This window comes from Stegostoma tigrinum, chromosome 21 (assembly GCF_030684315.1).
Source record: "Stegostoma tigrinum isolate sSteTig4 chromosome 21, sSteTig4.hap1, whole genome shotgun sequence".
Classification (NCBI taxonomy): Eukaryota; Metazoa; Chordata; class Chondrichthyes; order Orectolobiformes; family Stegostomatidae; genus Stegostoma; species Stegostoma tigrinum.
Window position 1 is genome coordinate 32335244 of NC_081374.1, and position 23232 is coordinate 32358475.

Below are 23232 nucleotides of genomic sequence, written 5' to 3' on the forward strand. Positions count from 1 at the left end.
TGAGAACGCCCTTGACCACGTCTCCCACATTTCCCACAACACATATCTCACACCCCGCCCCCCGCCACAACAGCCCCCAGAGGATCCCCCTCGTTCTCACATACCACCCCACCAACCTCCGGATACAACGTATCATCCTCCAACACTTCCGCCATCTACAATCTGACCCCACCACCCAAGCCATTTTTCCATCCCCACCCTTGTCTGCCTTCCGGAGAGACCACTCTCTCTGCGACTCCCTTGTCTGCTCCACACTCCCCTCCAACCCCACCACACACGGCACATTCTTCTGCAACCGCAGGAAGTGCTACACTTGCCCCCACACCTCCTCCCTCAACCCCCATCCCAGGCCCCAAGATGACCTTCCATTTCAAGCAGATGTTCACCTGCACATCTGCCAATGTGGTATATTGTATCCATTGCACCCGGTGTGGCTTCCTCTACATTGGGGAAACCAAGCGGAGGCTTGGGGACCGTTTTGCAGAACACCTCCGCTCAGTTCGCAACAAACAATTGCACCTCCCAGTCGCGAACCATTTCAACTCCCCCTCCCATTCCTCAGGCAACATGTCCATCATGGGCCTCCTGCAGTGCCACAATGATGCCACCCGAAGGTTGCAGGAGCAGCATCTCATATTCCACTTGGGAACCCTGCAGCCCAATGGTATCAATGTGGACTTCACAAGCTTCCAAATCTCCCCTTCCCCCACTGCATCCCAAAACCAGCCCAGTTCTTCCCCTCCCCCCACTGCATCACAAAACCAGCCCAGCTCGTCCCCTCCCCCCACTGCATCCCAAAACCAGCCCAGCTTGTCTCTGCTTCCCTAACCTGTTCTTCCTCTCACCCATCCCTTCCTCCCACCTCAAGCTGCACCTCCATTTCCTACCTACCACCTCCTCCTGCCTCCTTGACCTGTCCATCTTCCCTGGACTGACCTATACCCTCCCTACCTCCCCACCTATACTCTCCTCTCTACCTATCTTGTTTTCTCTCAATCTTCGGTCCGCCTCCCCCTCTCTCCCTATTTATTCCAGTTCCCTCTCCCCATCCCCCTCTCTGATGAAGGGTCTAGGCCCGAAACGTCAGCTTTTGTGCTCCTGAGATGCTGCTTGGCCTGCTGTGTTCATCCAGCTCCATACTTTGTTATCTTGGATTCTCCAGCATCTGCAGTTCCCATTATCACCAAGCTAGAGAGCCATTTTTTTTTGACACAGCATCCCAGTCAAATCATCAATGAAGCTTGAAGTAATCTTCATTCTTGCCAGAGATTAGCTTGTCACTACAGATTATTCTCAATATTTTTAAGTTAACATGTTATCATACACCTCTGAAACTGGTGGGACTTGAAAGCAGGCCTTCTGGCTCAGAGGTAGAAAAATACCACTGTGCCACAAGAGTTCATGAGTGTGAGTATTGAGATCACATGTATTACTTAATTGTATCTATTCCTTATATCCCCATATTTGTGTTGATAAATTGCGTAATAGGTTATTTTTAATCAACATGATTAGACATAGAACATAGAACATAGAACATAGAACAGTACAGCACAGAACAGGCCCTTCAGCCCACAATGTTGTGCCGACCATTGATCCTCATGTATGCACCCTCAAATTTCTGTGACCATATGCATGTCCAGCAGTCTCTTAAATGACCCCAATGACCTTGCTTCCACAACTGCTGCTGGCAACGCATTCCATGCTCTCACAACTCTCTGTGTAAAGAACCCGCCTCTGACATCCCCTCTATACTTTCCACCAACCAGATTAAAACTATGACCCCTCGTGCTAGCCATTTCTGCCCTGGGATATAGTCTCTGGCTATCAACTCTATCTATGCCTCTCATTATCTTGTATACCTCAATTAGGTCCCCTCTCTTCCTCCTTTTCTCCAATGAAAAGAGACCAAGCTCAGTCAACCTCTCTTCATAAGATAAGCCCTCCAGTCCAGGCAGCATCCTGGTAAACCTCCTCTGAACCCTCTCCAAAGCATCCACATCTTTCCTATAATACGGCGACCAGAACTGGACGCAGTATTCCAAGTGCGGTCTAACCAAAGCTTTATAGAGCTGCAACAAGATCTCACAACTCTTAAACTCAATCCCCCTGTTAATGAAAGCCAAAACACCATATGCTTTCTTAACAACCCTGTCCACTTCGGTGGCCATTTTAAGGGATCTATGTATCTGCACACCAAGATCCCTCTGTTCCTCCACACTGCCAAGAATCCTATCCTTAATCCTGTACTCAGCTTTCAAATTCGACCTTCCAAAATGCATCACCTCGCATTTATCCAGGTTGAACTCCATCTGCCACCTCTCAGCCCATCTCTGCATCCTGTCAATGTCCCGCTGCAGCCTACAACAGCCCTCTATACTGTCAACGACACCTCCAACCTTCGTGTCGTCTGCAAACTTGCTGACCCATCCTTCAATCCCCTCATCCAAGTCATTAATAAAAATTACAAACAGTAGAGGCCCAAGGACAGAGCCCTGTGGAACACCGCTCACCACTGACTTCCAGGCAGAATATTTTCCTTCTACTACCACTCACTGTCTTCTGTTGGCCAGCTGATTCTGTATCCAAGCAGCTAAGTTCCCCTGTATCCCATTCCTCCTGACCTTCTGAATGAGCCTACCATGGGGAGCCTTATCTTATGATATATTACAGGATAAAAGAGATTAGACTTTCACTCATGACCAACCCTCCCTCTCATCCCTGCCTCCTTGACCTGAATCAAATTGTCCATCTTCTCTCCTACATATCCGCTCCTTCCACCTCACTGACCAATCCCCACCACTCCCTACCTGCACTCACCTATCACCAACCCACCTATCTTCCCCAGCCCCAAGTCTTCCCTTTCTATTTATTTGAGCTCCCTTCCTCCTCTCCCATTTCTGAACAAGGATCCCGACCCGAAACATCAGCCTTCCTGCTCCTCTGATGCTGTCTGGCCTGCTGTGTTCCTCCAGCTCCACACAATGTTGTCTCTGAGTCCAGCATCAGCAGTTCTTACTATCTCTGCGACCTTAAACTGGGTCTCCTGGTCCAAAGGTTTGGACACTACCATTGCACCACAAATGCCCTTTACACTTACCTTATATGGGTATTTTTGCTATAATGCATGCTTTATTGATGTGAATTGGCTGTAATGCAATTGATGAAGAGTGGACGCTGTTTGGATAATGCAAACTTTCCGTTGTACAGGTATAGTAATTTTCTATTGCATGATTTTCTATAGTGCGAGGTCGCACAAGAACATAACTATCGCGTTACAGGAGTAATACTTATCTACTTACCACTTGACAGCAACTGTCAAAGATGCTGTTAAGATCTCTACATTTCAGAATATGGCACCTGACAGCTATGAAAAGAGATAACAAGGTGTAGAGCTGCTTGAAAACAGCAGGCCAAGCAGCATCAGAGGAGCAGGAAGGCTGACATTTCGGGCCTAGACCCTACTTCAGAATCATTAGCAACTCATATTCTGCTTGGAAACCCTGCAGCCCAATGGTATCAATGCGGATTTCTCAAGCTTCGAAATCTCCCCTCCCCCCACCTCATCCCAAAACCAACTCAGCTCATCCCCGCCTCCCTAACTTGTCCTTCCTCCCATCTATCCCCTCCTCCCACCATAAACCCCACCCCCATCTCCCACCTACCAACCTCATCCTACCCCCTTGACCTGTCTGTCCTTCCTGGACTGACTTATCTCCTCCCTAACTCCCCACCCACACTCACCATTATTGGCTCCATCCCTGCCTCTTTAACCTGTCTGTCTCCTCTCCATCTTTCTTCTCCTCTATTCATCTTCTATCTACCTCTCCCTCTCTCCCTCTATATTTCAGAATCCCCTTCCCCTCGCCCATTTCTGAAGAAGGGTCTAGGCCCGAAACTTCAGCCTTCCGGCTCCTCTGATGCTACTTGGCCTGCTGTATTCATCCAGCCCTACACCTTGTTATCTCAGATTCTCCAGTATCTGCAATTCCTACTATCGGCTATGAAAAGGGGATGTGGTTTACATTCAACTGACAATTCTGCATGATGAAAGCGCTAACAGTATAGAAGTAAGATAATGCATCTCTAAGGAAGACTTGAAAGGAATCTTCTGTCAGAAATGTGGAGCTCCCTTCTCCCATAAAAAAAAGTCTGGCGTGGTGACCTGCCTGAGATTGCCACTCCAAGGAAAATCTAACACACCCTTCTTATCGTACGCAAGATAGAAATTCAAATCAAACTTAAGGCTATATTTGGTCAGCATGGATGAGTTCGGCCAAAGGATCTGTTTCCATCTTGTACAACTCTATGACACTATACTTAGCACTGTCATCTTTAGAAATCAAGTTTCCAAATAATAATAATATATTTATTATATATTCTTCACTACAGAATTGTGGTGTGAATACAGAACGTTGTCACAACAGTGTCTAAACAGTAGTCTCTCCTAACAATACTGTAAAGGATAGAAGCAGCTGTGATGTTTAGATAGGTTAGGACAAGATTTGAGATAATGGGAACTGCAGATGCTGGAGAATTCCAAGATAATAAAATGTGAGGCTGGATGAACACAGCAGGCCAAGCAGCATCTCAGGAGCACAAAAGCTGATGTTTCGGGCCTAGACCCTTCATCAGAGAGGGGGATGGGGAGAGGAAACTGGAATAAATAGGGAGAGAGGGGGAGGCGGACCGAAGATGGAGAGTAAAGAAGATAGGTGGAGAGAGTATAGGTGGGGAGGTAGGGAGGGGATAGGTCAGTCCAGGGAAGACGGACAGGTCAAGGAGGTGGGATGAGGTTAGTAGTAGCTGGGGGTGCGGCTTGGGGTGGGAGGAAGGGATGGGTGAAAGGAAGAACTGGTTAGGGAGGCAGAGAAAGGCTGGACTGGTTTTGGGATGCAGTAGGGGAAGGGGAGATTTTGAAACTGGTGAAGTCCACATTGATACCATATGGCTGCAGGGTTCCCAGGCGGAATATGAGTTGCTGTTCCTGCAACCTTCAGGCGGCATCATTGTGGCAGTGCAGGAGGCCCATGATGAACATGTCATCTAGAGAATGGGAGGGGGAGTGGAAATGGTTTGCGACTGGGAGGTGCAGTTGTTTGTTGCGAACTGAGCGGAGGTGTTCTGCAAAGCGGTCCCCAAGCCTCCGCTTGGTTTCCCCAATGTAGAGGAAGCCGCACCGGGTACAGTGGATGCAGTATACCACATTGGCAGATGTGCAGGTGAACCTCTGCTTAATGTGGAATGTCATCTTGGGGCCTGGGATAGGGGTGAGGGAGGAGGTGTGGGGGCAAGTGTAGCATTTCCTGCGGTTGCAGGGGAAGGTGCCAGGTGTGGTGGGGTTGGAGGGCAGTGTGGAGTGAACAAGGGAGTCACGGAGAGAGTGGTCTCTCTGGAAAGCAGACAGGGGAGGGGATGGAAAAACGTCTTGGGTGGTGGGGTCAGATTGTAGATGGCGGAAGTGTTGGAGGATGATACGTTGTATCCGGAGGTTGGTAGGGTGGTGTGTGAGAACGAGGGGGATCCTCTTAGGGCGGTTGTGGTGGGGGCGGGGTGTGAGGGATGTGTTGCGGGAAATATGGGAGACGCGGTCAAGGGCGTTCTCGATCACTGTGGGGGGAAAGTTGCGGTCCTTAAAGAACTTGGACATCTGGGATGTGCGGGAGTGGAATGTCTTATCGTGGGAGCAGAAGCGGCGGAGGCGGAGGAATTGGGAATAGGGGATGGAATTTTTGCAGGAGGGTGGGTGGGAGGAGGTGTATTCTAGGTAGCTGTGGGAGTCGGTGGGCTTGAAATGGACATCAGTTACAAGCTGGTTGCCTGAGATGGAGACTGAGAGGTCCAGGAAGCTAAGGGATGTGCTGGAGATGGCCCAGGTGAACTGAAGGTTGGGGTGGAAGGTGTTGGTGAAGTGGATGAACTGTTCGAGCTCCTCTGGGGAGCAAGAGGCGGCGCCGATACAGTCATCAATGTAACGGAGGAAGAGGTGGGGTTTGGGGCCTGTGTAGGTGCGGAAGAGGGACTGTTCCACGTAACCTACAAAGAGGCAGGCATAGCTGGGGCCCATGCGGGTGCCCATGGCCACCCCCTTAGTCTGTAGGAAGTGGGAGGAGTCAAAAGAGAAGTTGTTGTGTGTGAGGACGAGTTCAGCTAGGCGGATGAGAGTGTCGGTGGAGGAGGACTGGTCGGGCCTGCGGGACAGGAAGAAGCGGAGGGCCTTGAGGCCATCTCCATGTGGAATGCAGGTGTACAGGGACTGGACCTCATCCCACCTCCTTGACCTGTCCGTCTTCCCTGGACTGACCTATCCCCTCCCTACCTCCCCACCTATACTCTCTCCACCTATCTTCTTTACTCTCCATCTTCGGTCTGCCTCCCCCTCTCTCCCTATTTATTCCAGTTCCCTCTCCCCATCCCCCTCTCTGATGAAGGGTCTAGGCCCGAAACGTCAGCTTTTGTGCTCCTGAGATGTTGCTTGGCCTGCTGTGCTCGTCCAGCCTCACATTTTATTATCTAGGACAAGATTTGTCAGATTGTTACCTCATGTCTGTTTCCTTGTCACGTGCAACAGATATTTTCTGGCAGCTATATCCTTAAAACTCAGGTAGCTTGATCAGCAGTCAAACTACCAAGTGCAACTTGATGAACATTGAAGTCCAACATCCAGATTTCAAACGATCCCCTGGTCACCATCTGTGCTACTCCAAGTGGTGTTCAAAATGAAGCAGTGCTGATTCATTAGCCAAAGGGAGGGGTGCTGATAATCAGCAGGAGATTTCCTCTCCTATATTTGACCTGATGCCACGTATCTTCATCAGGTCTGGGGTCAATGTCGAGGACTCCAAAGATAAATCTCTTTGGACTGTATACTATTCTTCCACCACCTCTGCTGAGTTTGCCCAGATAGTATGACAAGGCATACTTAGGGATGATGATTATGCTGGTTTCTCAGACATAGTCCACAATTTGTATCTCCATATGTACGGTTTTGCCAGTCTGTTGCTTGACAAGTCTGTGGTACAACTCCCCAACTTCTAGCATAATTTTGAAAATGTTACAACGAAGGTCTTTTCAAGATTGACAGGCTGGGTTCACCATTATTGTTTCTGCTGCTCATGTCAAGTCAAAGTGATCTATTCAATTTCATTCCATTCTACAAGTAAAGCTGGTCTCTATTTATTGAAAACAGTACCTGTATCCAGGTCTATTAGAAAGTAAATGATGGAGTAGCATGTCTACTCTTCCTTTTCTCCCAAAAATGTACTTTATTTATAAGATTTGTAGTGTAGTCGAAGTACATTTCATGTACATTTGAAAACATTTCAAATTTAATATTATGCGAAGTTCAATAAAATTCATTCAGCACTCTGGGTTTGCCTCAACTGCATTGCAGTACTCTTGAAATTTAAAACATACGTTGTATTTCATGCCAACAACCTGAGGGGTTCTACACTTTTTCCAGGCTCTTGGTGTACTATTGCAGGCATGCCCTAGATTGTGACATTCTCCAGAGAGACTTAACAGAAATTGCCTGAAGCTTTCATTCACCTTCAGCTTGTACTCATGGATCCAGGACTGTGCTAATCTCCAGTACAACTCATTATGCTGAAAGACTTACAGGTTTTGAGGCAGTTGAAAGAGCATCTCTCACCATCGATGTTTGTCATGGTGTGCCTCCCTGGGAGCAATTGGCCATAGGATAGACTCATGCATCACAGACATGCTTTGTCAAAAAAACATTTTGTCCCTTCTCAGAATTTCTTTACAAAACTGCAATCCAGAAGGAAGTCCTTGACCAGCATTCCCTCTAATTCTCTTACTGCTGCATAGGCCTCTGAGGGGCTTGTGCAACAACAACGTCTGAAATTCAAAGTCAATGCAGCAATCAGCAATGTGACACTGAACCATGTGTGTGGAACATCAGAATGCCTGTGCACAGCCATGTTGGTTGTAGGGATAATTGTTCTTGATCGCCTTTCTTTTTACTACATCTACGTTTTAGGGTCATACAACTCACAAAATAGAAGAGTGATTAATAATCTTTCATTGCTTTTATCATAAAGAAGGTAATGGATCTCCAGATTTCTGAGGCCCAACAGCACCAGTCCTAAAAACCTTAATCTCTGTCTCGGTTCTAAATGAATCCCTTAATTACACCTTTGGAAAAGCATTCTATTCGACAACAGGAAGCAGCTAATCTTAGGAATGTGATTAATTTACCAAGAATGCAGTTGAGTTAAGGTCATGCTCACAGATGTCAGAACAGAGCCTGAACTGACTGATTACTTACTGCCAGCTAGTTTTATTTCATTTCAGTAAACTGACACCGAAATATTATTCAGTCTGACCATACCCAACATGATCAAACATCTGTGATTCTGAGACTTCATGGCAAGTATGACTTTCTTCTAAATTTAATCCACAGTTAATGGGTAAAACTTGCAGAAATGAGGAATAAGTAGTTGATCAGAAACATCCCCAAGTTTATCTCTCCTGGGTCCACATTATTCCAGTAGTTTACTTTTACTTAATTGCATAGTCTTTGTAATCATTGATGTAATTATTAACATCATTATTACCATTATCACTGTTATCAGAATTATCACCATCTCACTCCTACCAACTCGAAAATCTGAACCTTACATGTTGAGATGATTAGAAACATGGGTCAGATATTCTAATTTGGCTTACTTGAGGTCATCACTCAGGTGATGGTTTTTGTGCCAATTCTGGCCTCTCTGCACCTCTCTGTGGGACAGAAATGGTTGTCCCACATCTTGTGATAATCACATTCAATCTTGCTTCTTCACTTGAGAAAGATCAATGCCTTCCTCTTCCCTCTGGATGTCCCTCCACGTGCTCAGTTAACCTTTCTCTGAAGACCATGGCTTCTGACTTCTCATCCCTTAATCAGATTTTCTGCCCTAACTTTAAAACCACGATGTGTACACGCCAGTGACAATGGGAGCTGCAGATGCTGGAGAGTCCGAGTAAACAAAATGTTAAGCTGGATGAACACAGCAGGCCAAGCAGCATCTCAGGAGCGCAAAAGCTGACATTTTAGGCCTCAACCCTTCATCAGAAAAGGGGGATGGAGAGAGGGAACTGAAATAAATGCGGACAGGGGGGAGGTGGATCGAAGATGGATAGAGGAGGAGATAGGTTCCTCCCAGTCGCGAACCATTTCATCTCCCCCCTCCCATTCCTTAGACGACATGTCCATCCTGGACCTCCTGCAGTGCCATAATGATGCCACCTGTAGGTTGCAGGAACAGCAATTCATATTCCACTTGGGAACGTTGCAGCCCAATGGTATCAATGTGGATTTCACAAGCTTCAAAATCTCCCCTCCCCCCCGCATCCCAAAACCTGCCCAGCTTGTCCCCGCCTCCCTAACCTGTTCTTCCTCTCACCTAGGCCCTCCTCCCACCACAAGCCACACCTCCATTTCCTACCTACTAACCTCATCCCGCCCCCTTGACTTGTCCGTCCTCCCTGGACTGACCTATCCCCTCCCTACCTCCCCACCTATACTCTCCTCTCCACCTCTATCCATCTTCGATCCATCTCCCCCTCTCTCCCTATTTATTTCAGAACCCTCACCCCATCCCCCTTTTCTGCTGAAGGGTCCAGGCCCGAAACGTCAGCTTTTGTGCTCCTAAGATGCTGCTTGGCCTGCTGCGCTCATCCAGCCCCACACTTTGTTATCTATGTGTACATGCCAGTGTTGGACTGAAATATTATTCAGTCTGGCTATACCCAACATATTCGAACTTTTGTGATGCTGAGACTTCATGGCAGATATGACTTTCTTCTAAATTTAATCCACAATAAATAATGGGCAAGGTGGACAAGGTCAGAAATCACACGACACCAGGTTATAGTCCAATAAGTTTATTTGACAACACAAGCTATTTTCTAATAAACCTGTGGACTATGACCTGGCCACGGGCGATTTCTGACCCTGACTTTGAAGTTGATAGACTGTGCCTGGTGTTGTACTACCTCCACAGCACTTTTTTGGCTTTCTTCAAGTTGCTTTGCCTTCCCATGGTATTAAGATGTTGTAGTTGGCTTAAGGTTGTGTTTGAACTGCTACATTTGTTTTAACCTCCTCCCATTAACAATTGAGCTGCTAAGTAGCCATTACTTAATGGTGTTGTTCTGTAACCATGTTAAGCTAATTCCCAGTCTGTATCGGTGACTTCACAGGGTGTTCTGGTCTTTCAGTTTTTCTGTTTGACTGAGGGTGGAATGGAGAAATTGTCACCTCATTAATGCTTAAAACAATCTGAGACAAAGACAAGCACAAGAATTCCTGGAGGCTGGTTTTCAACCACTGATGCAATTAACAACACGTTAAAATAGGACCCATCTATATACCTCTATCGTACAAAAGTGGAAACAAGACTTCCCACCATAACAGGCCAGGCCATACAAATTCAGAGAGGGACAGAACAACAGAGTTTCAATGAAGGCTACTCAGTTCTGATGATGTCACGTAGAAGGGAGACAAAACGTTTGATGAAAACCAGCCAGCTCAGCGAACCAAGCAAAAACTCCGATCTGAACTTCCTGAAATCCTCATTCACAAATTGAAGTCCATTGTCCAACGTTAATTCTTCTGAGAAACTATGCATCACAAAGATCCTTTTTAGAAATCTGATCACTGAGTCTGTTGTGTTTGAAGTCTTGCCACTTCAACTCATTTTTATTCACATTCAACTAGGAGTAAATACCTCATCCTTTTAAAATTAAACAAATCCACAGGCTTTCCGGAAATCTTGATGAAATCATTGGTTCCATGTGAACTTGGCTGTGTAAAGTACATGTTTGCTATGTCAAAATGTAATCCTGCGCATCTTTTGAAATGACTGGCTAAGAGACTGATCACTGTACTTTTGCTCTGTACTTTGTTGCTGTAAGGTTTCTCCTTGCATCAATGTTGGCATAACCATTCTATAGTTGTACACCAATAAATTTTCCACTGTTGTCAATTGCTGTTTCTGCTCATAGAACCCTCTGACACTTGATCTGCTATAACATATTTTTACCACCTATTAACTCCTGCTAAATGATATAAATGCAATTCAAAGGCTTCTATTGATTCTTTTGATTGTTGAGATCAGAGATCAAATCCTGCCCGCTCTATCACAAAATTTCTTTTGGGGATAGAGTACATGTCAAATGTTTTAGTAAATGCATCTTACACATCAAATTGTTTTATTCTATGCTTTGTCATACTAGAATATCAACAGCTATTGAGCCTGTAGTATATAAAAGCTGTCACATTCTCATGTGTAGTCTGAAGCCATTCTGTAGTGTTGAATTTCTACTTCCAGGGCTCCCACTTCCAGCTTGATGTGGGCCTTCCATATTATCAAATGGTTTTGTTTCGGCCGAAGTCAATGCTGGAGCTACCATACCTAAGGATCATCACACTGCCCTGAACTGGGTGAGTACGTGGATTTTTCCTTCTCACTGTAAAAGTATTCTGAGCCTTTAATTTTGTCCTCCAGAGTATTGCTGGCTTGTACATAGCTTTAAAAATCTTCTGACTTTCTTTCTTTCTATGCTTCAAAGTCTTTGCACTGCTTAGCCCTAAAATCAAAACCTTCTGAGCACTTTCCCCTGACTTTGGAGTTTTGTCTTTTCTCGGCTTTTTTTGTTTTCAAAGCCTTCCAAGGTCTTGTTCTGCATTTGGAATATTCCCACTTTAAACTCAGTTGAATCTACAAAATCTTTGTTGGTCTTCCCCTTCCTTCAGATTCTTTCCCTTTTCAGATGTATCACTTGGACTGTGTTTTAAGTTCAGATGCTGGCTCCGGTGGGGTTTTTTTTTCCTGTTGCTATCACTTATTATCATGATTTATCCTGTGTTTTAGATTATAGCTGTGTCTGCACATTGAGGTACTGGTCTGGAATAGCTCAGATTGTAGATGTCCAGACACACACTGCCCTGAGGCTGCTTGCTCTTTATCACAAAGTAGGGATTTTCAACTCCTTATGTAATATTGTGTTACTTTGTCTCCAACTGTGTATAACAGATTATAAAGTACAGTTTTCTTGTGTAGTTTCTAATACTTCTCTCTTCACATGTTCATTTTAAACTGATGCCTTCTATCTTACTGAGTCATGTCATCAGCTACATCATTATGATTTACGTGTATCTTGATATAAAACATGTAAAATAACAAATGCAGGTAAAAGTAATGAAGCAAGTTTTAGCCATGTATACGTTCCTATTTTTATTTTAAACATTCAAATATCTGTTTTTCAAAAGGGAACTTGTCATAAGAACAGAAAAAAAATGGTATCAGGTTGTCCAATAACATCAAACTTCCTGGATCTAGAATAAATGTACAAGGTTTGGGCTAGATTATCCACTGCAATAGAAATTCCATTATGCCCTGCTTCAGTTAATGTCACAAGCCATTGTGAAAGTCCCACCGTGCTTTTATTTTAAAATGTACATGGGATGTGGAAATCACTTGCCAGGACAACATATCACTATCCCCAGACAAGAAAATGTGAGGCTGGATGAACACAGCAGGCCAAGCAGCATCTCAGGAGCACAAAAGCTGACGTTTCGGGCCTAGACCCTCTGATGAAGGGTCTAGGCCCGAAACGTCAGCTTTTGTGCTCCCGAGATGCTGCTTGGCCTGCTGTGTTCATCCAGCCTCACATTTTCTTGTCTTGGATTCTCCAGCATCTGCAGTTCCCATTATCTCTAATATCACTATCCCCAGTCAGGATTGCAAAATTGATGATGAAACTGAAGGATTCAAAGCTGCCACATTTTTGTAAGTTTTCCAAAGGCATCCCTGGCTGTATTACAGCAAAAAATGGACAAAGACGAGAAGCTGAGCCTAAGCCTTTTGCTGCAGGTACTATCAGAGGTCTTTTTAACCTTGTGATCTGAGCATCATCGGCATAGTCAGCATTTATTTCCCTCCCAGTTGTCCATGTGTGGTTGTTGGAAGGCTGCCTATAGCTGAAAGACTTGCTAAGCCATTTCAGGACTAATTAAGTGGCAATTGCATTGATGTGGGTCTGGAGTCACATGTAGGGTAGGCAAGAGAAGGTAACAGTGGAAGACTTGACTCCCTGAGGATATTATTTTACTGAGTGGGTTTTCTAACAATCTCGTACATTAATAAGTATTAATAATAAGACTGGCATTTGATCCCAGATTTAGGAATTGATTTTAAGTTCAATCAGCAGTCATGATGGGATTTGAACTCATAACTCTGGACCATAAAACTCATCCAGTAATGACACCACTATGTTACTGTCTTCTTAAAACAAGTACAATTAGTCATTATTTCTCTCCTAGGCACATATCCAGTGATAAACTACAGCAGATGCTAAGCATTAAGTCAAAAGAGTTCTGTGTACGGCAGCAAATGAGAATGAAACAAGTGGCAAAAGTTGGTGTCTGGTAGATCAGGAGATATTCAGTGGCTATCATGACCCTGATCCAAACCCGAAAGTACTTATGGACATGTCAAACATTTGCTTCCAATACATGCTTGTGAAAGAGGACTGCTGCAGCCAAAAGATTACTGTGGATGTAAATTCAGCAAGTGTCAAGCAGAGTCCTGCTCGGAGTTTTATTTCAGACGAAGGAGTTAGGTGTAGTCCTTAGGGCTACAGGGATTAAAGGGTGTGAGGAGCAATTGGAAATAGCGCACTTAGTTAGAAGATTAGCCATGATCCTATTGAATAGAGGAGTAGGCTCAAAGACTTGAATGATCTAATCCTGCTGCTATTCTCCATGTTTTTAAAAACATGAATTGTCACACCAATACAGAGTTTCAGAAACTTCAAACAGAAAGATTACCCACTTCCTCTCAGCAAGAAGCCATCTCCTGTACATGTTTTTGTATTGTATCCTTCAAGGAATAAGCAAAATTGGGATTAAAAACCAATTGAAACCCCTGGCCTAATTATCTTAGTGACCTGACAATATAATGTGTTGACTTGTGTGCAATGAAGGTCACAGTTGGTAAAATCAACCATTAGATATCCATGCACTGCAGGTAAAAGAAGAAATGAACTTCTCTTGCTCTGAGAGCTGCTGGTCAGTACTGTAGAAAGAAAAGAAACCGTGACAAGAGAATTCCAATCAACCTGCAAAGTCAAGATTGTTAAAACATTTTTTAAAAACCATTTTAACCTTATTTCTTATTCTCTGTGTGTGTTTTTGCATTATTATTTCTTCTTGTGTATACTACTGAACAAACTGACTCTTATTAACTCAGAAAACTTGGTTAAATCAGTTGCTTTTAGGCATAAATTGTCATTTTGTCAGGAAAAAATGCACAAGGAAGGTAATCCTTGTAAATTGTTCTTGTTGAAACCAACTGAGGAGGGAGGATGAGCAAAGAATTGGAGACTGTATAGTCCATCTCACCCTAGAACTTAACATTTTGATCATATCTCATCTGAAAACATCACAAATTGAGGAATCTTGAAACAACTTGGCTCAGGAAATCTGGCACAAAGATCTTATCAGATACTGGGGATAATCACATCTATTGATCAAATGGAGGCAAACATCTTTTTTATTCAACCATGGGGCATGGACTTTGCCAGCTGGGCCAGTATCTATTGTCCATTCTTATTCTTCCTGGAGTAGGTCGCGGTGAACTACTTTTTGAACCACTGTAGTGGATTTGGTGTAGTAACAGCCATGATACTTTATGGAGAGAGCTCCAGGATTTTACCACAACAACAGAAGGATTTTGACACATTTCCAAGTTTGGGTAATGCTTGGAGGGGAATTTGCATGTATCTTGTGTCCTTGTGCTTCTAAATTGAAACGTTTCTGGGTTCAGAAAATGCTGTGTGAAGCCATAGTGAACTTCTGAAGTGCATCTTACGGATGGTACACACTATAACCGCTGTGCATAGGTAGTGGAGAGAGTGAGAACTTTTGGATGTAATGCTAATAAAGTGGACTACATTTTCCAGGAACAGTTTCAACCTTCTTGAATGTTGATGAAGCTGCATTATTTCAGTCAAGTGAGGATCATTCCATCATACTCTGATTTGTGCCCTCTTGATGGTGGGCATTCATTGCTGAGTCAAGTGGTCTAGTCGCAGCATTTTTATCTTCTGGCCTAATTTTGAAGCCATAATATCCGTATGGCTATTACAGTTCAATTGTTGCTGGGGTAATGGGTAATGTAGCATGGCCAATCCACCTAACCTGCACATCTTTGTCTGTGGAAAAAACCAGAGCACCTGGAGGAAATCTACGCAAACATACGGGAACATGCAAACTCCACACAGTCGCCCAAGGATGGAATCAAACCTGTGATCCTGGCACTGTAAGGGAGCAGTGCTGACCATGGAACGACCGCACCACACCTAGATGTCCTAGAGTTATGATGACTGACCTCTAGCAACTAAAACTAACTTCCATCAAGAAGATGTATACTAGAATGGTGAGTATGGCAATCCACCTTGAATCATAAAATTCTTCCAGACATATCTTGCAAAGATAAGTCTCAGAGGCATTTATCGTTAGACTTGACGTTAAAGGCACAATGTGAGAGGGGATTGTCTTTCTCTGTTTCAGAGGTTTAAAAGATCTAATCTGTCTTGCAACTGAGTAAATATGCCATAGAAGCGGCATACCTGATATAAGAACACAAGATGCTGTTTTCACTCAGGGCGGCAACTCCTCCAGCCTCTGCTACCAGCTCCATCATTACCGCCAGTTGTGACTTCACAGTAAGTGTAGATCATACTAACACTTTTGCTAGTGTCCACATTGATCATACCTTTGTCTCAATGTGGACAGCTATCCCTGTTAAAACTAATTTTGCAAAGGGTTGCAAGTTCGCCTGGCTGCAAAAGTATGTCCAAGTTACCTGCTCCTACGTCTGATTTCTTTTGCAAATTTAATTCAGTCACATAAATTCAGCATGAAAAGGTCATTTCTTCCAGAAACTTGAGCTTGTAACTTTCAGGAGCAAGACCCTGATGTAAATGCTTCAGCATGCCAGGGTCACCAGACAGAATCTTCTTAGCCCACGTAAGCAGGCTGTAGATGGAATCAGGAGTAAAATCAGAAATGAGGGCATCAGGTTGGCTGTCCAAGTTCCTGCCTCCAAATGATCTTCCCAATGGGGATAACTATTGTAACAGCCACCCACCCATCATCTGCTGGTGGGCAATAAAGCCCAAAGTGTTGATGACGACACAGGGATCTTCCTGAACTTAGCTGGGCTCTTGCTGAAACCCTATCTTGGTAGCCACCTATGAGTGGGATTACTGACACCTCTTCAAATGACCTTCATCATGGAATCAGGCTGAGAATGCCACTGTCTGCGTACACAAATGTGGTATGGCAGCTGTCACTCCACAAAAAAAAAATCAAAAGTTCCCTGTTTTTGAAGAACACCAAAATGGCCGACACACTCCAGCAGCACTGACCTTTTACAATGGGGCTGCTAGTTGTTCAGAGCTTTGTGTCCTCTTGTTGTTCCTCACACCTTAAGGACACCTCTACCATCCTTAATCGGATTGCAGATGCATTATCAGTATGGAACATTTAGTCCTAATACCAGAAATAATTTAAAGCTGGTTAACATTTCACTCACCATATCAACAATGTATACCATCTCCAAGATACACTGCAGTTCTTTGCCATACTCCTTCAACAACACCTCCCAGATCCATATTCTGTACCCTCTTGAAGGTCAAAACCTTATGGGAATACACTCACCTGCAAACTTGCAGGACAATTGGCTTGGAAATATTTCACCATTTCACTCATTCTTTCTGGCTTAAAATCTTTCAACTCTCTATCGCATCGTGGAAACATTTTCACCATACATCTGCAACAGTTCAAGAAAATGGCTCCGTACCATCATTTCAAACTGAATAAAGGATGAGTAATAAATACTGGCCTTGCTAATAACACCCACATCCATGAATAGATTAATAAAATCTCTTCTCTAACTCTCATTGAACTCAATGCAAGGTCAGGAAACATTCGATGATGTGGAAAAATAATTAAAGCAGGAAATGACTTTCACCTGCCAGGCATTTAAGATAATAAACTATAATCACAAACTACACACAGTCCACACATATAACACTCATAGAAAGTAAACAGTAACTTGATTTAAGATGTTGTGTCCTTTTATATCCTTATATCTTTAACTAGGTAGAATTCAACTCGTAGGTAAATAAAATAGGTCACCTACTCAGACGTTTCTGGAGATGTGAATTAAGTTTACCCAAAAGCCCCTGCACAGTGACGGTGTGATGTAGTTATTCACAATATTTCTGTATAGTTTGACTAGCTTGTGCTTCAAGCTTGTTTCTGAAATGTTTAGGAAGCAGAATTGCTGTTTTGAAACAATAATGCTTTGTTCAAGATAATAAAATGTGAGGCTGGATGAACACAGCAGGCCAAGCAGCATCTCAGGAGCACAAAAGCTGACGTTTCGGGCCTAGACCCTTCATCAGAGAGGGGGATGGGGGGAGGGAACTGGAATAAATAGGGAGAGAGGGGGAGGCGGACCGAAGATGGAGAGTAAAGAAGATAGGTGGAGAGGGTGTAGGTGGGGAGGTAGGGAGGGGATAGGTCAGTCCAGGGAAGACGGACAGGTCAAGGAGGTGGGATGAGGTTAGTAGGTAGCTGGGGGTGCGGCTTGGGGTGGGAGGAAGGGATGGGTGAGAAGAAGAACCGGTTAGGGAGGCAGAGACAGGTTGGACTGGTTTTGGGATGCAGTGGGTGGGGGGGAAGAGCTGGGCTGGTTGTGTGGTGCAGTGGGGGGAGGGGATGAACTGGGCTGGTTTAGGGATGCAGTGGGGGAAGGGGAGATTTTGAAACTGGTGAAGTCCACATTGATACCATATGGCTGCAGGGTTCCCAGGCGGAATATGAGTTGCTGTTCCTGCAACCTTCGGGTGGCATCATTGTGGCAGTGCAGGAGGCCCATGATGGACATGTCATCAAGAGAATGGGAGGGGGAGTGGAAATGGTTTGCGACTGGGAGGTGCAGTTGTTTGTTGCGAACTGAGCGGAGGTGTTCTGCAAAGCGGTCCCCAAGCCTCCGCTTGGTTTCCCCAATGTAGAGAAAGCCGCACCGGGTACAGTGGATGCAGTATACCACATTGGCAGATGTGCAGGTGAACCTCTGCTTAATGTGGAATGTCATCTTGGGGCCTGGGATGGGGGTGAGGGAGGAGGTGTGGGGACAAGTGTAGCATTTCCTGCGGTTGCAGGGGAAGGTGCCGGGTGTGGTGGGGTTGGAGGGCAGTGTGGAGCGAACAAGGGAGTCACGGAGAGAGTGGTCTCTCCGGAAAGCAGACAGGGGTGGGGATGGAAAAATGTCTTGGGTGGTGGGGTCGGATTGTAAATGGCGGAAGTGTCGGAGGATAATGCGTTGTATCCGGAGGTTGGTAGGGTGGTGTGTGAGAACGAGGGGGATCCTCTTGGGGCGGTTGTGGCGGGGGCGGGGTGTGAGGGATGTGTCGCGGGAAATGCGGGAGACGCGGTCAAGGGCGTTCTCAATCACCGTGGGGGGGAAGTTGCAGTCCTTAAAGAACTTGGACATCTGGGATGTGCGGGAGTGGAATGTCTTATCGTGGGAGCAGAAGCGGCGGAGGCGGAGGAATTGGGAATAGGGGATGGAATTTTTGCAGGAGGGTGGGTGGGAGGAGGTGTATTCTAGGTAGCTGTGGGAGTCGGTGGGCTTGAAATGGACATCAATTACAAGCTGGTTGCCTGAGATGGAGACTGAGAGGTCCAGGAAGGTGAGGGATGTGCTGGAGATGGCCCAGGTGAACTGAAGGTTGGGGTGGAAGGTGTTGGTGAAGTGGATGAACTGTTCGAGCTCCTCTGGGGAGCAAGAGGCGGCGCCGATACAGTCATCAATGTACCGGAGGAAGAGGTGGGGTTTGGGGCCTGTGTAGGTGCGGAAGATGGACTGTTCCACGTAACCTACAAAGAGGCAGGCATAGCTGGGGCCCATGCGGGTGCCCATGGCCACCCCCTTAGTCTGTAGGAAGTGGGAGGAGTCAAAAGAGAAGTTGTTGAGTGTGAGGACGAGTTCCGCTAGGCGGATGAGAGTGTCGGTGGAGGGGGCCTGGTCGGGCCTGCGGGACAGGAAGAAGCGGAGGGCCTTGAGGCCATCTCCATGCGGAATGCAGGTGTACAGGGACTGGACGTCCATGGTGAATATGAGGTGTTGGGGGCCAGGGAATTGGAAGTCCTGGAGGAGGTGGAGGGCGTGGGTGATGTCACGGACATAGGTGGGGAGTTCCTGGACCAAAGGGGAGAAAATGGAGTCCAGATAGGTGGAGATGAGTTCGGTGGGGCAGGAGCAGGCTGAGACGATGGGTCGACCAGGGCAGGCAGGTTTGTGGATTTTGGGAAGGAGATAGAAACGGGCCGTGCGGGGTTGGGGAACAATGAGGTTGGAGGCTGTGGGTGGGAGGTCCCCTGAGGTGATGAGGTCATGAATGGTGTTGGAGATGATGGTTTGGTGCTCGGGTGTGGGGTCATGATCGAGGAGGCGGTAGGAGGTGGTGTCGGAGAGTTGGCGTCTGGCCTCGGCGATGTAGAGGTCAGTACGCCATACTACCACTGCGCCACCCTTGTCTGCGGGTTTGATGGTGAGGTTGGGGTTGGAGCGGAGGGAGCGGAGGGCTGCCCGTTCTGCGGGGGAGAGGTTGGAGTGGGTGAGAGGGGTGGAGAGGTTGAGGCGGTTGATGTCTCGACGGCAGTTGGAGATGAAGAGGTCGAGGGAGGGTAGGAGGCCTGGGGGTGGTGCTTTGTTCAATGTCAGTTTGCATTGCCCTGGAATGTCTGCTGAGATGCCGCAGCTTGTGACCAGAGCTTTGCTGGAAAGGTAATGGAAACATTGTTTATGTCACAGGTTGCCAGCCTATTCCTTCCGTCTGGGTAGTAGGGGGTGGAATTTCTTCTGCAATGAAATAAGAGAAATAACCCACAAAAAGGGGGTGCGAAGAGGCAAGGCCAGAACTGCTGTAAGTTGGAGCAATATAGGGCCAATTTTATTCATCTCAGTGCTATATATATATCATGTTTCTGTGATTTTAGGATAAGGAAGATTGGGTAAAGACGTCTTTGTTAGCACTGCAACTCCATCCTATGTGAATGATAAACATTTCTGAAGCAAAACAGGTAGAAGCAGCAGTGTTTACCCTGTCAGTAACACACATCTTTAAATTTTATTCTGGTTGATGAAAAAATGGCATCTAAATGCCTTCTGTGCCATATTACACTATTAAAGCCAGTTTTCAAAATGTTAACTCAAATCCCTGTGTAAATGCAACATTAGCTGTTCTCAGGCCATCCCTGCTTTAGAAAGATTATTACTGAATGAATAAGCAAATATTGTTGCTGCAATAATTGTCGGTACTGTTGAATGTTTGCCTTTCTTTGTGTGTTTGTGACACATTGTGTGGAACCTGCAATTTTGTGAGACTTATTTGGACGATACCTGCCATTGTTCTTTCTTCCACAACAAACTTTCCTCTCAGCATCAACTTACTTTTGTATCACACTTTTAGTGTAATAAACATGCCAAAGGAATTTCAAAGGAACTTAACGCTATAAAATTTAACAATAAGTCAAAGGAAATATTAGGAGAAGGAGGTAGGTTCTATAGAGACTCATAGATATAGTGAGAAGTGTGGAGCAGGTGTTCAAGAACTACAGGCCTAGACAGGTGAGGGCATTGCTTGAAAAGATTGTGGAAGTCTGGGATTGCACAAGACCCTGAAGTTGGAGGAAAGCCAAAGTCTTGGATATTATAGGCTAGAGGAGTTTACAGAGAAATGTGGAAGTCCTGTGAGAATTTGAACATTATAATAAAAATTTTAAATTGGAAACACTTGTAGGCTGGAGTGAATGTAACTGAGTATGGCAGAGTGGTGAATTGAAACAAACTTGGTGCAAGTTGGGATACAAGCTGCAGGGCTGTGTATGAATTCATTATTATTTAGGATGGAAAATGAAAGGCAGCCATCAAAGCATTGGAATAGTTTAGTCTGAAAGTAAAGCAACAGATGGCCTGAGGCAAGGGTGGTGATAAGCTAAGATAGAGATCAAGACAAAAGTTCTTTGACTGAAAGAATATATGGCCAAAAGCTCAGCTCTGAGTCAAATAGGATACTAAGATTGCAAAAACTCTGGTTTTGTTGAGATGGCAACCAGGAATAAGGTTGTGTTGAGGAGCCAAAGGCAATGAGTTTAATCTTCCCAGTGCTTAATAAAAAGGAATGTCTCAGTGAGATCATGGTGATATAGAACTACTTGCCATCATTACACATAAGGAACCTGATGTAATTTTTGGGCAGCATTTACATGAATAAAAGCAAAGCATCAACAAAGAATCAATGGGAAATTGATGGGGAAGTGAGAGGAACAAAAATCATTGCAGAACATTCTCAGGTTGCGACTGGATAGATATGAATTAAACTAGGGGAGGACAACTGTACAAGAGAAAAATGTTCGAGAATAATGCGTGATGAGCCATGGTTGTGTTGCAGGCAGTTGGGAAAGATGCAGAGCGACATTGGACCATAGTCACTGTCACAGAAGATGCCATTTCAGTGTGGTGCATGAGATAGAAACCTTATGAAGACTTGCAGAAAAAGTGGAAATAGATTGGGGAAATAATGAGTTGAATGACTGAAAAGAAAACATTGATAATGAGTTTGTTTGGGCTAACTTGTTTCATTAAAGTCCTGCGCTCATCAACTGTGGATGTACACAAGACTTTACAACCAGGTGTTTCCAACTCTTTCTGCTTCTTCCATCTCCTCCTCCTCCTCATGGGTTCACCCATTCATTGTGCTCTGTCTCAGCATACTACCTTAGTTAATTGAAATGAATCCATCTGCTGTTGCTTGTACAATAACATTGATAGTAAAAAGATGCTTTGTGCAGTGGCTCGTGCAGAAGCCAAGGCAAAGCTTTCTCTGACACTGAATGGGTGAATAAAAACAGTTCCCAACAAGGTTCATTACAATTTTCTGGTAAATAAACTTAATTCAAGTCAGGATATGAATCTGCTGATCAACACAAGATTTGGTGTAAGTGATTGTGTAATGAATAGCTGGAGACTGAAGAATGGACAAATGTTTAATTAACCTTGAGCAAGGCTAAACTTCCTGCTTTCCCATTCTCAGTTTCTTTATCCACTTTCAGTCTTGGATTTTAAGGGGCTATTGACTAAAAGGCAAGTATGTGTGGCTTCATCAGATATTTTCCAGTAGTTTCATGTTGATATATACATTATATTGGAAACAAGTAACAGGACCATTACTTAAATACATCAGTTTTAAAGGAGTACTAGAAAATGTCAGGAAATGCATGATGCAACTAAAATGATATTGTAAAGCTAGAAACATGGCAATGAAATCAATGTGCATGTTTGTGAGAATAATAAATGAATGATATTAGATGATTAGTCAGTGCAGTCATCAACCTTGCCACTTCTATAAAAGTCACTGACTCACTGTACCCACATACTCAGGGAAATGCTGACTACATTCTGCCAAGCATCATGCTGTGTAATTTTGATCGCCCAACAGCCACCTCGGGGGCGATGTCATAGTTGTCCAAAGCTGTAATTGCAGCAAAAAGATTTCTACTGCTCCAACAACAGAATGTCTTCTCTTTCTAACACAGTTGGCAGGAAGGATTCATTTGCAAGGCTGCTGCCACAGCTCTCAAACATCCCAATGCAAAGACTTTCAGATACACCATGATACCCTACCACCATCCCTCTCCCCTGCTAGATACATTCGTCCCTCCCAGAATATTGTTATTTTAATCAACTCATTCAGATATGTGATGACACATGCCCAGGGTAGGTAGAACTTGAATACGGACTTTCCAGGGCAGAGACACTACCACTGCATCACAAGACCTAAAAAAGTATTTTTAATCAACATGTTTAGGCATGTTTTAACACAAATCAGGGCCAGGTGGGTCGTGAACTGAACCATCTAGCTCAGAGGTAGGGACACTACCAGTACACTATATGAACCCTCTTCCCAGTATATATGCAGATGACATTGAGCTAAAGCTGGAAAACGAAATTGTTTCAAACTCATTCAAGTCAGGTGACTTTTCAAATGGCTACTGCCTGACTTGAAGCTGGTAATCTGGTAGAGAAGAAAATCAGCCACATATTGCATTGTACATTTCAGTGCACCTTAGCCTCTCAGTCAATG

At 44.8% G+C, this 23232-nt stretch overlaps 1 long non-coding RNA gene across 1 annotated transcript in view; it reads left to right on the top strand.

The window, feature by feature from the left end:
• The window catches only part of LOC125463006 (uncharacterized), a 60016-nt gene that overhangs the window by 36044 nt on the left and 740 nt on the right, over positions 1–23232 (top strand). Inside the window, exons 3-5 of the long non-coding RNA XR_007249737.1 lie at positions 11340–11452; positions 15242–15449; positions 15584–15738. This is a non-coding gene — a long non-coding RNA (uncharacterized LOC125463006). The remainder of the gene's footprint in view (positions 1–11339; positions 11453–15241; positions 15450–15583; positions 15739–23232) is intronic.